The sequence below is a fragment of the Rhincodon typus genome, chromosome 6 (genome assembly GCF_021869965.1).
Source record: "Rhincodon typus isolate 14 chromosome 6, sRhiTyp1.1, whole genome shotgun sequence".
In the NCBI taxonomy this organism is placed as follows: Eukaryota; Metazoa; Chordata; class Chondrichthyes; order Orectolobiformes; family Rhincodontidae; genus Rhincodon; species Rhincodon typus.
The window spans coordinates 103,589,837-103,602,910 of record NC_063337.1 but is presented as its reverse complement, the minus strand read 5'-3'; the positions used below and the strand labels follow the sequence as shown (position 1 = coordinate 103,602,910).

At 42.1% G+C, this 13,074-nt stretch overlaps 1 long non-coding RNA gene across 1 annotated transcript in view; it reads right to left on the bottom strand.

Moving 5' to 3' along the window:
* Positions 1 to 452: 452 nt before the first annotated feature.
* Positions 453 to 13,074, bottom strand: part of LOC125483252 — a 13,800-nt gene continuing 1,178 nt past the window's right edge. Inside the window, exons 2-3 of the long non-coding RNA XR_007262198.1 lie at positions 1,477 to 1,547; positions 453 to 511 (exon numbers count right to left, since the gene is read on the bottom strand). This is a non-coding gene — a long non-coding RNA (uncharacterized LOC125483252). The remainder of the gene's footprint in view (positions 512 to 1,476; positions 1,548 to 13,074) is intronic.

Genomic DNA, 13,074 nt, shown 5'->3' with positions numbered 1-13,074 from the left:
GATATTTCCCACATGTACTTTGTTGTCTAGTAAATCTGCTGGTAACAGAGCCTCAGAAAATCCAATTTCAGTACTGGACACTTGAATTTTTAAATGCACCCCAAGAACTTGTTAGCTTATACTGAAGATGGCTGAGAATGGTAGAGGAAATAAATTGGTGTCAGTCTCTTGGAAATGATTCAAGTTTGTGTATATCTTTTAGGTGAGAAATGTTCTGCACCTTGTGCACTTGGTTTATTGCAGTGTATAAATTAGCTACAAGCGCTCAATATGAAATAGAGATTTTCTAGCTTCTCAAACTGTATTTAAAAAGAGTGGTTACTTGCAGGAAGACAAAGCACAAATCTAAGTTAGGTTTCAAAATTCAATCCATGTTGTATAGTACTAATAATATTAAAGTCTTCAAAATGCCTTACATCAGGAACGTGCTATATTGCTGCTTTTCCTGCAGCCTGTAAATATCTGACTTCCACTTGAAAAGAAGTTCCATTTGTCCCTGTGATGTCAACCTCTGAAAAATGGTACAAGGCAACAATATAAGTTCTTAACCTATCTCCTCTGCCAACATTGGCTGGAGGTGTCATTTTTTTTTGCTGTAAGCAGGTAAGATTAGACATTTCTATCACTCACAATGTTTCATATGAGATGTTTCAAACTTTGGAAACTTGCAATATGCTGACCTACAGTCCCAATTCCCACATTATCAAACATGTGCATGGATACCCTACTAAACCTGTTTCATCTCCTTTACATTTGAATTGAATTGGATTGAATTAAATTTATTGTCACGTATGCTCGAAAGAGTACTGTGAAAAATTTACAGCCACTGCATTACAGTGCCATCTTAGGTAACTGGGTACAGATACTTAAGATCAAATTCTTAGGAAACAGAAAAAAATTAGAAAAGTAATGAAATAAATTATGGCCTGCACGGTGGCTCAGTGGTTAGCACTGCTGCCTCACAGCACCAGGGACCCGGGTTCGATTCCAGCCTCAGGTGACTGTCTGTGTGGTGTTTGCACATTCTCCCCGTGTCTGCATGGGTTTCCTCCGGGTGCTCCGGTTTCCTCCCACAGTCCAAAGATGCGCAGGTTAGGTGGATTGGCCATGCTAAATTGCCAGTAGTGTTCAGGGATGTGTAGATTATATGGGTTATGGGGGATAGGTCTGGGCAGGATGCTCCAAGTGTCGGTGTGGACTTGTTGGGCCGAAGGGCCTGTTTCCACGCTGTAGGGATTCTATGATTCTATACTGATTCTAAATAAGTCATAGGAATAAATTAGAAAAATAAAGAAGTATAATGTTCAGAATATCATTCTTTCCAGCCCAGTCCATGTTAGCACCTAGCCTAAACAGAGACACCCACTGTCTCACTGCCGCCTATGCCAGCCCCAGCAATGTAGGAGTCGCCCCACCTGAGACGCCATCTTTTCACCACTGTGCCCACTTTGCTGATGCTGCTGATGCCACACTCACCTCACAAACAAGGGTGTCTGGTTCCACTCCCAGGCCAGGCTGTTACAGGCCACAGGCCCCATCCTAAGGCACTGTGAAGGACAGAAATGTCGGTTGTGAAATATTGGATTTCTATTTTCTTTTCTTCTCAGATTATCGTGAAGGCATTCTTCTCTTCAAAGTCTCTCCAGCAACTTTTGTTAGATCAGGAAAATATCAATGAAAGTTTAGTGTTTAAATTGATTTTATTTTTGACAGGATTCTGAGCCATCAAGGTAGACCTTTGAGAAGAAACACTCCAGTTTGAAAATATGTCATCCTGCAATTTCCTTGCATTATTCAACACACAAATTGAATAAGACTAATGTGTCTAATTACATATTGGCATATTATCTGATAGAAGTGCACTTTCAATAAATTTGGCTTTGATTGGCTAAATTGAACAAAAATATGCCAGAATTGTTAACTAGCAGCTATTATATAATCTTATTTAGAATAAAATGATGGTTGTAACATTTGTTGCTCCTTGTCACACATTTTAAGCCATTGGTATCTTCCCCACCCCTCTCTCCTTTCAGCATTATTTATTCACACTGTTTAGTTTGCTTTACAGACTGTGGCAGTGCACACAGGGCAAACCTATTGAACCACAGCAAAATAGATGTAATACATCAATATATTTGAACTGAACAGCTTTAATTAGGCCTTGCAGGTCATTTCATCAATTCAGTCGAGTACCTCTGGGACTTGGATAATACCTTGCTAGCTGTAGTGCATGTGAATTACAGCACTCAAGCACAGCTCTGCTAGTTACAGTGCAAGGTTAAAAAATGAAATGCTAATTTATAGTTAAATGCACATTGTGATCCAAAGCTAAAGTTAGTGATTCAGATTGAAAATGACATCATTAATTCTAAATTTATGACATCTCTGTTTCTTGTTCTTTCACTGAAATAATTTTGCACATATCAAACAAATCTCCCAAACCACATTTGGGTGCCCTAGTTTATTGCTATAATTTTGCAGCTGTGCCTGAATAAATTACTGTTTGATTTTGTGCATACAAGAAAAAAAAATAACCATTTGGAAGCACCTTCCACTAAAAACAATAATTTGATTTCCGAAATGTATGACTGGTGACTATATCCATTGAAGTACAAACTCAGCAGATCTATGATAATGAAATCAATCTGCCGCCTCTACTTGAATGCCACGTCAGATTTGTTCCAACCTTGGATGGATAGAAATAGTTAGTATACTTTGTCCAATATTTTTTGATGGCTCAACATAGAGTTAGCTCAAGTGGATCAATGTTATATTGAATAGGTTGGAAAATAAACCAGGAACAGAACTGTTATTTGAAGAGTCACTGTTCTATCAAAATATGTGTGGATGGCTGAAGATCTTTGTTACAGAGTGAGATTATGATATCCATTTAATAATGGCTTGTTTTCATTAATATGACATCACAATAAAGTCCCAAATAGATATGATGAGCATCCCATAACCTCTGCTGGAAAGTAGGCCTGTATGGATAACGTCACAGTCCACTCAGTAACTGTAGAATCTGCCAGCTAAGGGTCCACTCGTGTCGCAGTGGTAATATCCCAACTTTGGGGCAGAAGACCTTGGTTCAACCCCAGCAGCTCCTGAGATTTGTAATAGCATCTCTGTGGTTGATTAGGAAAATATATCTAATCAAGCAGCTCCAAAATAGGCCATTCTGCATTTGTTTTGATGCTGGATATTTGAAATAATGATCCAATTAATTCCATTTCCCTGCTAAACAAATGTAACCCTGCAAGGTTTCACTCCCTCTTTTCAAGTGTTTATTCATTTCTGTTTTCAAAATTATTATCGAACTTGCTTTCACCAACCTTCAGGTAGCACACTCCAAATCATAACAGTTTGCTAAGTACAAAAGCTCATCTGCCTAAGGTTATTGTGCCAGGTTCTTAAACCCATAACCTCTAATGACCAACCCTTTTGTCAGTACAGTCTCTACTTATGTATGGCATCAAAACTCATAATTTTACACATCTTTGTTAACTCTCACCGAAACTTTCTCTGCTTTAGTCAGAACAAGACCCAAATCTTTCATCCATGTTTTCATTCCGATAAATTGCCTTCACATTTTCCTCACATTGTTGTCAATATACACATGTATAACAGAGTGAAGTAAAGGAAATGAGTGTGTGCCAATGGTCGGAAGACAAATTGTCAGGACAAACAGAATCACTTTGAGCTTTTAGGGCTCCAAAGCAGCATAAATTCCCACTGGTGGATAGGTGTTATTGAATGAAGCCACCCAGCAATTTTACTGGGATAATTTGTGTAAGGATTAGCCAGACAGGGAGGTTTCATTTATTACAAAGGTGTTACCATCTATCAGCCAGGTTTTTATCAAGGATATGATGTCAATGCAATCAGCCACAATGTGTACTAGAATGGTAAGAGCCTTGTTCACCAATGTAAAGGCATTCTGGAGGAAAGGATGCTGAAAACATATCCACTGGCCTCACAGTCAGCAGCAGGAATGGTGAGTTAGCTGAGAAAGAAATTTGCAAGTTTAGGAATCTTGGAGGACGTAGTTTTTGTCGAGAGGAGAAATTAAATGAGCCATGGCCATAGAAGTGAGCTATTCGTTCTGGGTCCTTTATTTTTGTCATTTATATAAATGATTTGGATGAGAATATAGAAGGTATGGTTAGTAAGTTTGCGGATGGCACTGTAATTGGTGGCATTGTAGACATTGAAGAAGGTTTTCTAAGATTGCAAAGGTATCTTGATCAAATGGGTCAATGGGCTGGAAAATGGCAGACGGAGTTCAATCTGGATGAATGCGAGGTATTGAATTTTGGTACAGCAAATAAGGGTAGGGCTTATACAAGTAATGGTGGGGCCTTAGGTAGTGTTGTATAACAGAGGGAGCTAAGGATGCAGGTATGTAATTCTTTGATGTTTGTGTCACATATAGACAGGATGGTTAAAAAAGGCATTTGGCATGCTTACCTTCATCGCTCAGTTGTTTGAATATAGGAGTTGGGAAGTCATGTTTGGGTTGTGCAGGATGTTAGTGAGGCCTCTACTGGAATACCATGCCCAGTGGTCGCCCAGTTATAAGAAGGATATTATTAAGCTGGAGAGGTTCAGAAGAGATTTACCAGGATGTTGCTGTGTATAAATTGTTTCAGAGATAATAGGAACTGCAGATGCTGGAGAATCTGAGATAACAAGGTGTAGAACTGGATGAACACAGCAGGTCAAGCAGCATCAGAGGAGCAGGTTTCTGAAGAAGGGTCTAGGCCTGAAACGTAAGCCTTCCTGCTCCTCTGATGCTGCCAGCAGGTCAAGCAGCATCAGAGAAGCAGGTTTCTGAAGAAGGGTCTAGGCCTGAAACGTAAGCCTTCCTGCTCCTCTGATGCTGCTTGACCTGCTGTGTTCATCCAGCTCTATACCTTGTTATCTCTGTTGCTGAGTATGGAAGGTTTGTGTTATAAAGGAAGGCTGGATAGGCTGGGACTTTTTTTTTACTGGAGTGTAGGAGGATGAGGGGTGACCTGATGGAAGTCTATAAAATAATGAGAGGTATAGGCAGAGTTATTGGTAGTTGTCTTTTCCCTAAGATGGGGAATTTCAAGACTAGCAGGCACATTTTTAAGGGATTTAAAAAAGACATAAGACGCAATTTTTTTACGCAGAGGGTGGTTCACGTGTGGAATGAACTTCCTGATGAAGTGGTAGATGTGGGCACAATTACAACATTTAAAAACCATTTGGATGGATATATGAGTAGGAAAGGTTGGGAGGGATATGGGCCAGCAGCAGGCAGGTGGGACTAGTTTAGTTTGAGATTATGTTCGGTGTGGACTGGTTGGACCGAAGAGTCTGTTTCTGTGTTGTATGACTCTAAAACTCCAAGAGAATTAAAACCAAAAGAAATAGAAACCTCATCATTGTTGCAATACAGGAAACAAGATAACCAAATTGCATACAACAAAGCTTCACTAATACCTTGAGACAGCGTACAAAGTTAGTGTTATAACTGAGTTTGGAGATGTACACTGTTTTTATTTGTAGTCTCTCTCTCTGGTCATAAAGTATTTTAAATGTAACCAGGTTGGTAATATGGCTCATTTCCCCATTTTCCCCATTTCTGAAGAAGGGTCTAGACCCGAAACATCAGCTTTCCTGCGCCTCTGATGCTGGTTGGCCTGCTGTGTTCATCCAGCTCTACACCTTGTTATCTCAGATTCTCCAGCATCTGCAGTTCCTACTATCTCTGGTGATATGGCCAATTGGTTACATCTCAGACTGTGTCGTGTTCAGTTTTCAGAACAAGTCAGCAAGGTTTCTTTAGTCAACAACAAATAATTGGTTTATTACTTAGTAACAACATTAATTAAACACAAATGCAATGCTTATTGACAAACGGTTGAATTTGCACTTATAGAGTCATAGAGTCATAGAGTACATTTACTCTTTAAAAAAAAACTAAAACATGTGCATACAAGTCTGAGGAGAAAAAAAGAAATGTAAACTCTGCAAAACATTTGTTGTAAATTAATTAAGCCAATTAATAGATAAGCTTGTAAAATAAAATCACAGATCATTTTAAATGCTGTTTTGATACCAAAGCTATAAACAAGCTACTGGCACTTCAGTGTTTTCCTAGAGCTGTTTAGTCATCTACTTCTCTTTGCTTCAGATGATGGTGTATATTCCAAGAAAATCCTTTTAAGGAATTCTTCCCAAGTGGTAAAAATGACTTTAAGTGGGTTCTCAGTTCACAAACTTTTATGAGAACAGTTACAAAGAAAGAAAATGGGGCAATGGGCTTTTATTTTTCTGCAGGTCAGATTCTCTCTCGCTGACTTCAAAAATGTATTAGTTATGCTGCTAAGAAACTGGGACATATGCCCTCTGAAAGTATCCTAGAGCTCATAATTTTGGCGTACTGGTAGCTTTTTGCTCGATCTGAAGCACCAATGGTGTCGCAAGGCAAGACACTGATGCTTTAAACATGGGCTGGCACAGTGGCTCAGTGTTTAGCATTGCTACCTCACAGTGCTAAGGACACAGGTTCAATTCTAGCCTCGGGTGACTGTGTGTATAGAATTTGCACATTGTCCCCATATCAACGTGTGTTTCCACTGGATTGTCTGGTTTCCACACACAGCCCAGGGATGTGTAGGTTATGTGGATCAGTTGTGCTAAATTGCCCATAGTATTCAGGGATGTGCAGACTAGGTGAATTAGCTGTAGAAATTGCTCTTAACGATTTACATCAATCACTTACACAAAGGATCGGAATATGCGGTTGACAACATTACCGAACGGAATAAATACAGTTGTGAAGTTGCTACAAGAAGATATAAATTGGTTAGGTGAGTAGGCAAAGACCTGTCAAATGTAATATAATGTGAGAAAATGTGAATTTCTCTACTTTGGCAGTAAGAATAAAGAAGGAGTAAATGATCTAAATGGTGAAAGATTGCAGAGCTCTGAGATACAGGGGGATCTGGGTTTCCCCGTGAGAGATTGCAGAGCTCTGAGACACAGAGAGATCTGGGTTTCCCAGTGCATGTATCACAGAAAGTTTGAATAGGGGTACAGCAAATAATTAGGAAAGCTGATAGAATGTTACAATTTATCAGGCAAATTAAATGAGAAAGTAGTTATGCCTCAGTTAAACAGGGCACTGATAAGATTACATCTGGAGTATTGTGCATAGTATTTAAGGAGCCTTATTTAAGGAGGAATGTAAATGCATTGGCAACAGTTCAGAGGAAGCTTATCAGTCCATTACTGGAGTCTCGATTGAGACATGTAAGGTTCTGAAGGGTCGTAACAGGGTGAACCTGAATTATAGAATCCCTAAAGTGTGGAAGCACGTGATTCGGCCCATCAAGTCCATACCAATCCTCCAAAGAGCATCCCACCCTATCCCTGTAACCCTGCGATTCCCATGACCAATCCACCCAACCTGCACATCTTTGGACTGTGAGAGGAAATCAGAGCACTTGGAGGAAACCTGCACAGACATGGGGAGAACATGCAAACTCCACACAGACTGTCACCGGAGGGTAGAATCAAACCCAGGCCCTGGCGCTGTGAGGCAGCAGTGCTAACCACTGAGCCACCATACCACCCCAGCATGGAGAGGATGTTTCCTCTTATGGGAGTATCTAGAGTTAGGGAATCCCTACTTACAAACAAGGGGTAACGTATTTAATACAGAGATGAACAAAAAGTTTTTTATCTTTTTGCAAACTGTCATGAGTCTTCAGAACTGTCTTTCTAGGAAGGTGCTCAAAACAGTGAAAGTTTTAAAGTAGAGGTTGATAAAGTAATATCATGCCAAGAGAGGGTGGGAGGTGAAAGTCTACCAGAGTGAAGTGGAAACGTAGATTTGAGGTTACAAGTTGATCAATCTTGATTTTTTCTAATGTTGGTGAGGGCATAAGGGATTGACTGTCCCTCCTACTCCTGTTCCTAATTTGTATGGTTGTCTGGATTTGCAGAGAGCTCTTGGTCATTCTGATTGCCAGGATGCTCAGTAGTCTGAGAGCAGCAGGCCTGAGCTGTGGCCATTGCTGGATCAGTAGACAGTCCTGAAGCAGAAGAGGTAATGTAGGCTGGATTGGGAGTTTCATTGAGGGGATTCAATGAAGATCTGGTGAGAAGGTTTAGGAATGGGATGCCAGCATGGTTTGCAGTGGAGGAGGGAGGGGGCGCGGCTGAAGCGAGGGTGATACAAACTTTTGGGAAGAAGTCTTCAGCGGGCCCAAAGGACATACTGAAAAGAGTCCCTGCTTGACCGACTCTAGTCCATGCGGTGAAACCTGTCCAATCAGCCTGGGCCTTTACCTGCCTTGGATAAAATGGTGGTGGAAGCAAAATGACCTTGTAATAACCATTTAATAGCCTCAATAGCCCCAAGGTCAGGTAGTCTGATTCCCTGCCCATCATAAAATTGGACACATGTTTCAGATAGGCAAGACCATGGTGAGAAGACTCAACACAAAATCTTACAAGACACCCACCATCAATGGGGGTGTAAAATATAATCCCAGGTGTTACAACTTGTTGAGCCAATTGTGTACTCATTTTCATAGTGCTATTATTGGGTATAAAGCTGACACACTGAATGTTTTATTTAATGCAGGTTTAGAGTACAGCTAGCTGCTTCTGTTACTGAGTGTGACATTGTTGGCTTCAACATGTAGACGTTATAATAACTGGGAGACTTTCTCAGGTCATTATCTTGATAATACATAGAAAGCTCTGTTGAAATATATTTGACTAATACACCCAACCGGTGACAAAAGTAAACTGGACTTGTTCAATGAGGAGCAATCAAGATTTACTACCAGCCAAATGCATTAAATGCAATTGCATTTCGAATATAATATCATTCAGCATAAATGTATTCTGATAGAACTTCTAAATTTGCTCCGACAAGCAAGGAGATAAAAAGCAAAACATCATGAAATTGAAGGACTAATATTTGGATTCCTCGCCATTGAAAACGTATGTGACAGGCTCACAAGCTACAGCGATGTATCAGGAATGCTTTGCCCCAGTACTTCAATGCAGCTCAAACCATGAACAATACTTTCTGCGTGCCAGGACTTAACTACAGAGGAACTTCCAGTTATTGCACACATTCAATTTGACGAGTTTCAGAGCAAAGTATGACATTGAATTTTTCAGGAGTGCTTTAATATGGCTCAATTAGATATGGCAAACTTTGACATAAGAGTATGTGAATTGTCAGTAAGCATGATCTGAAGCCTGGCATTGCAACACATGCACTGTTCTACAAATGTTGCAGTTATCGGCTAAAACCTGACTACAGATTGCACTAAGTCCTTTTTTGCTCCCCATGTTGTAATTTTATTTGTTTGTCTTTAAGGCAAGGCTAGATAAATATTTGAACAGTAAAGGAATTAAGGGTTATGGTGAGTGGGCAGGTAAGTGGAGCTGAGTCTCAAAAAGATCAGCCATGATCTTATTAAATGGCGGGGCAGGCTCAAGGGGCCAGATGGCCTACTCCTGCTCCTAGTTCTTATGTTCTTATGTTCTAAAACCTAATCACATAAGAAGGTCTGTTTAAATCTTTCAAACACTAAAATGCCGCTTCTGTGTGCAGCATCTCAATTACAGAATATTTTTGAATTTGAGTTTCAAAACATATAATATTTATTATCCTAACAAATGCTAAGCTAAACCGATTGACAATTAAACTTAGATAATTATTGTGTTTTAGGTTTCATCTCATAGCATCACAACGGTACAGGACAGAACGTTCTGTTTGAGCATAACTTCAAGAAACTGGAATTCCTTTTTTGTGCCAAACAATTTTCTCTCAACAGATTCTTAAAAAGTTTAGGAAGCTAGAGTCGGTCAATCGGGGACTGTTTTTGGTATGTCCTTTGGGCCTGCTGAAGGCTTCTTCCCAAAAGTTTGTATCACCCTCCCTTCAGCACCCGCCCCCTCCACTGCAGACCATACTAGCATCCCATTCCTAAACCTTCTCACCAGCTCTTCATTGAATACCCTCAATAAAACTATCAATCCAGCCTCCATAACTTGCTGCCTCATAGCACCAGGGACCCGGTTCAATTCCACTCTCAGACGACTGTCTGTGTGGAGTTTGCACATTCTCCCTGGGTCTGCGTGGGTTTCCTCCAGGTGCCCTGGTTTCCTTCCACAGTCCAAAGATGTGCAGGCTAGGTGGATTGGCCGTGCTAAATTGCCCATAGTATTCAGAGATGATTGGTATAGGGGGTGGGTTCTGGGTGGGTGCTCTGAGGGTCGGTGTGGACTTGTTGGGTTGAAGGGCCTGTTTCCACACTGTGGGGATTCTATGATTCTTAACTTCTTCTGCTTCAGGACTGTCTACCAATCCAGTGAGATTTCTATATTGCTCCATTTATGAGAGGCTTTTCTTTTAACACTTTTCTCAGAAACATGAGTAGATACAAGGACAGGCTGATATGAAGCGATCAACCAGCTCCATCCCTGGCCTCTTTATTTTCCCTCCATTGCAACCTATCTTTCCCAAAGTCAGGGTCATCACTCCCCTGTACATTTCCTGCCCTGATCCCAGTCAGCTGCAATTGCACACTGCCCCCTCCATACATCCTCACTGTGCAGAAATAAGTGCAGCATTTTGCGTTTTGAAGTTAAAGTGTGATGTCAAGCCTGTTGGGTGTTGATATATCTGTCATTGTTCGAGTTGAATTAACTTATGCAATGACATACTTTTCAGCTCATTCTCTATGCATGCATGATGTGATACAAGTTACTCAGAGAATTGTGTGTTTATTGAGACAGACGTTCTTGCCACTGGCGGGTCCCTTCTTGGCAGGAAGGAATTACGATCGTATTTAAATGCCAGCTGGATTGCTCTGCAGACAGTACAAGCCAAGAACTTCCCATCAACCTGTGCAGCTCAGTCCTAGAAGTTTAGGATTAACAAGGAATCTCTGACGGTGTCCTCACCCACTGCCAGCTTACTGACACAGCCACACAGACACTGCTAAACAGGGTCTCTGACAGAGTCTAACCAGGCTGTGGAACCTGAAGGCCATTCCATTCAACCTGTCCACCCTTGGCAGAGATTGCAGTGCGGTTCAGGGCCGCTGGCTCCCACAAAAGGGATGACAGACAGTGCAGGGAAAGATCAATGACTGTCTGCATTCCACAAGGGTAAATGGCACCAGCTTCTCGCTCTGTTAACTCACACACATACGGCCACCACTCTGTCTATCTCTCCCGCTGCACACGCATAGTGCAAAAACACATGCAATACTCAGCACACATGCATGGATTTTCTTCACATCCAACTCAACCTCGTAAATTACCAACCCAGTCCTTCCCTCTACACTTTACTCACTCACTGGGTGTACTTCACCACTTTACATGCTCGCAACCTGTTCCTGCACACATCCCCATCACACTCGAGTCCTTCTCTTTACCTCAATGCAGGAGAAACTGGCCCCTAACCGAGATGAGAGCGCTAAAATCCAGACAGGCAGCTGGATAGCAGAAGCATACCAACTTTGGAGTAAAGAGTTAGCCTGGGAATCTCGGGACTGTTCCTGTGGTGATAGAGAGACACAAGTGGGCCAACAACCCAAGAAGCATGATTGAGCTCTGTTTTTCTCAGATGTGCAGGAAGATAAGCGCTTAGATCTGTACCTTCGCCGTCTCATTGTTTGCCTTCTTTTCCTCAGGCACTAGCGAAATGTAAGTTTTCACATTGAAAAGAGACACCAGCGAGAGCCCCTACGTGCCAGCAAGTGAACCTGCGAACCCTCACTGACAGGATATACCCCTGCACCCTCCATCAGCACACAAACAGACAGCAATCTTGACAGGTACCTTGCTGGAGTAGACTGGAGGACACACTTCAGTGAGCACTTCATGGACACGCGCTGGAGATGAGACATTTGCTCAGGCCCTGAAGCATTATTGTTAAGCTGCAGTCTGAGGCAGGAGTGCCAGAAGCCCTCAGTAGGTGTCTGAAACATAAGGTGGAGATGTCTGTCCATATTCTCCCTTCAGTGGTGGCTCCAACTTGTGAGCAGCTGGTATCCTCCTTGGAAAGGGAATAGTGGCCTTGGACTCACAGATCCAGTACAGCAATTGGTCAGTGTTAGCTGTGTGCTTACTACTGCACTCCATTGCTCTACATTTGGGTGGGCAGCATCAAAGGCAAGGAGAGAAGGGGGACAAGGTGCTAACACCACACTCCAGCTGGTTCACCTTCTCCAGGAGACAGGGTGGTGCCTGTAGGCAAACAAACGGAGGAGCATCAAAAGATTGGCACCCTGGGATGGTCATCTCAGGGCACTTCAAGGGGTATCCTGCCCCTGTGCCTTTCTCCCTCTGCCCATCACCCCATTATCCCCAGCAGCTAAAACCATGAAGACTGAGCCAGCACCTGGAGACTCTCAGCAGGCCAGGCCCTCCATATGCAAAGGCTCCAGGGGATACCTACACCAGTCTTTGAGGTCACCAGGAGTACCACTCAGAAGGCTCTGTCCACCCATGCTGCAGAAGAAGAGCCTGCATCCAGAGATGGTGAAAGGGAAAGCAGGAAGAATACCAGTCTGAGCACAAATCGGTGATGTAGGTGTTTAACCAGCGTAAATAATCTGCACTTTTCCAAATGGGTTTAAATTATCTGAGGTGAACAATCATAGCATCTTCAACCAGCGAAAACACACACTGCCTTGTAATTAGCTCACTTTGGTAGCTCTGTCATGAACACCAAGGTGGGTGACAGAAGATAGCCTCATGTGTCAGTGAACGACACACAGTGAACAATAAGTTGGACATTGAAGTCAAGTGCTGCAGATTATCCTGGAGAGACTAAGAGTGACGCTAAGGTCTAAGGAAGGAGCCAGCATTGATGGGTCACACTGCTGCCTAAGCCTGTGCATTAAAGCCCACAGGTGAATTTGATGCAGTGCCATTGCCCAGTTGGGTGGGACGATAATCCACAGAAATACGATTGTTCATTAAGATGAAGCTGCCGACTGCAGCCGTTGTGGTTCCACCAAAACAGAAGAGAAGGAACACTGCTGTGACAGCTCTGTAGTCATC